The sequence below is a fragment of the Canis aureus genome, chromosome 9 (genome assembly GCF_053574225.1).
Source record: "Canis aureus isolate CA01 chromosome 9, VMU_Caureus_v.1.0, whole genome shotgun sequence".
Taxonomy (NCBI): domain Eukaryota; kingdom Metazoa; phylum Chordata; class Mammalia; order Carnivora; family Canidae; genus Canis; species Canis aureus.
In genome coordinates, this window is record NC_135619.1 from 2,176,912 (window position 1) to 2,179,830 (window position 2,919).

Sequence of the window (2,919 nt, forward strand, 5' to 3'; positions counted from 1 at the left end):
AGAATAAAAAAATAAATGAAAATAAAGCACAAAATACAAAGGAAGCTAGACCCTTCTTTCCAGGCAGCGCTGAAGCTCTGCAGCCTCTTGGGTCTGACAACTTGGTGGCAGCGAATGGTCTGTGTGGGGTCTGGGGATGGCCCATGGTGCTGATTGTCAGGTGCACATCTGCCTGGGAGATGCACCTGCGGGGTCAGGGTTGGGGTGGTCTTCAGCGCCTCTGGCCTCCAGCAGGTGGCGCAGTGGTGCTCCCTGAGATTGGCGCTGTTTGGCGTGATTTGGGAGGGGACACTGGGTCCTCTGGTTCTGGGGTTAAGCATCCCACCCCCCAGTCTGCAAGCCCTCCACAGAAGAGCCCCCAAGCGCATCTCTCAGAACCCTGCTTTCACTTTGCCCGCGTCCGAAATGCTTTTGGTTTTGTTTTTTTATCTCAGACTGTTGTGCCCAAGATTGTGAATCCGAAAAACCATGGAGAAGCCCACACCGAAGCAAACACACGAGGGTTTATTTACAAGCTCGAGCTTGTGTCCAAGTATACCTGACAGTGCGGAGCAGGGACTTCGACCCCGAGGTGAGTTTTTGCTTAGGTTTAAGGGCTTGTCTCGGGGACCTCCAGAAGGGCTAGAGCAATTCCTCAAGTTCTGTGTACATTTTTATATGGGGCCTTCAAGGGCATTGAGCTCTGTTCTCATTCTAATAGGGGCTTCCTGCCCTTGGCCTGGGCTCAGTTTTGATTCTATTGTGGGGCTTTCTAGGACATTAAACTGTAAACAGAAAAGGTTCCACACCTGGAAGGGGGACGTCACACTGTCCCTATATGCTGAAGACGCGATACTGGAAACAGGAAACCTGGGAGCCTCCACCAAAACCTGTTAGAACTAAGGAGTGAGTTCAGTAAAGTCACGGGACACAAACTGACCCTACAGAGCAGAGTAGCCTGTTCTGTCCCGACAATGAGCACTCAGGAAGGAAAGGAAGGACGTGACTCCCTTCTCAGGAGCATCAAGGAGAATAAATAATGAGACTGAACCATAGGAGCACAAGACTTGTTCACTGAGCCATACATGGCTCTGTTCTGGGAGGCCGTCCTGGGTTCGAGGGGTGGGAGCCTCATCTTGTGAAAATGTCCACAGTTTCTGAAGCCACCCTCAGTTTCAAAGTCATTCCTATCAAAATCATGGTGGCATATCTTAGAAATAGCAAAAACAAAACAAAACATAAAAAAACCATAACATCAATCTGCCCCCACAAATGACCCCGGACAGCAAATCAGTACTGGAGGAGCAGGAGAGAGTGGGACGCAGCACTTTCCTATTTCAAACGATGTCACAGACACAAAGGATAAAGCAGTGTGGTTCTCGGGCCCCCAGCTGGCTCCGTTGGTTAAGCATCTGACTCCTGACCTCACCTCCGGTACTGATCTCAGGGGTCGTGAGTTCTAGCCCTGGGCTGGGCCATGGACGGTGCGTGGAGCCTACTTAGGCAAACCAGTCCCATGGGGGGTGGTTCCGGCATAAGCTGAAGGAGCAAAACAGAGAGTCCAGAAGGAAATGTGCTCTGATACTATGGATTTTTTTAACTTCATTTAATTTAAACCCAATTAATTAACGGATAGTGTACTATACTTTCAGAGGAAGAATCAGGGATTCACCAGTTGGAGATAACAGCAATGCTCGTGACATCACGTGACCTCCTTCATGCAGGTCCCCTGTTAACCTCCCCGCCTCCAACGACCATCAGTTTGTTTCCTATCATTAAGAGTCTGTATTTCGGGGATCCCTGGGTGGTGCTGCGGTTTGGCGCCTGCCTTTGGCCCAGGGCGCGATCCTGGAAACCCGGGATCGAATCCCACATCGGGCTCCTGGTGCATGGAGCCTGCTTCTCCCTCTGCCTATGTCTCTGCCTCTCTCTTTCTCTCTGTGACTATCATAAATAAATAAAAATTAAAAAAAAGAGTCTGTATTTCCTGCAACTGTTTTCATCTTATTTGTTTTTCCTTCCCTTCACAGTTGTTATATGCTTTGCTTTTTAATTCCACCTATGAATGACACCACACGGTCATTCTCTTTCCTGACTTATTTCATTTAACATGATCCCTCTAGTTCTATCCACGTCATTGCAAATGGCAATATTTCCTTCTCTTTGATTGCTGAGTTCCATTCCTCTCTCTATGACCATCATCTATCTCCCATCCTTTTTATCCATCATCTGCCACAGAGCACCGAGGCTCCTCCCACAGTGTGGCTACTGTGGACCCGGCTGCTGTATACATTGGGGTGCAGGTGTCCCAAGTCTCACTGCATCTGTATCTTCGGAGTGAAATCAGGCCGTTCACTTGCTGTTCACAGGATGTTACAAATAGAGTCGCCCTGCAGAGCCTCCACACTGTTTCCAGGGTGGCTGCACCAGCCCGCAATCCCGCCCACAGTGGAAGAGGGTTGAGTGGGTTTTGCGGGACGTGGTAAAACTCTGGTCCACATTTCATTTTGCGTCCTGTGGGCTCCAATTCCTTGTCCTTAAGTATTTCTGGGGAAGCCAGGTGTTGGGCTCCGTTTCAGTGAGACGTTTCCAAAGCTAACAGGCCACAGCAGGAGCCTGAAAGGAGGCAGGTGCGGCCCCTGGAGCGCCCGCTGCCTTCTGCACAGCCTCCTGCAGCGCCTGAGCGTCCTGCAGGGGGCGCCCGAGCCCAGGCCCCACCCAGCGGGCATGAATGTGCAGTAGGCCTCCTCTGCCTGCACTAACAGGAGCCAGCCTGTGCTGGGGAGGCCTGAGGAGGACGTGAGGACACGTGCACGCTGATGAGCCGCAGCTTCAGGAAGATGTGGGCCCGCATCCACGCTGACAGGAGCCCCTGGGCCACCTCAGGACATAAGTTGAGGCTTCTGGAAGCTGCGGGCCGCATTAATGGTGGCAGGAGCC

The 2,919-nt window shown here is 51.4% G+C and overlaps 1 long non-coding RNA gene across 1 annotated transcript; it reads left to right on the plus strand.

Moving 5' to 3' along the window:
- The first annotated feature begins 384 nt into the window (after positions 1 to 384).
- LOC144319987 (uncharacterized) lies at positions 385 to 1,964 on the plus strand. The gene is made up of 2 exons (XR_013385602.1): positions 385 to 571; positions 1,632 to 1,964. It is a non-coding gene; the product is annotated as an uncharacterized LOC144319987 (long non-coding RNA).
- The last annotated feature ends 955 nt before the right edge of the window (positions 1,965 to 2,919 follow it).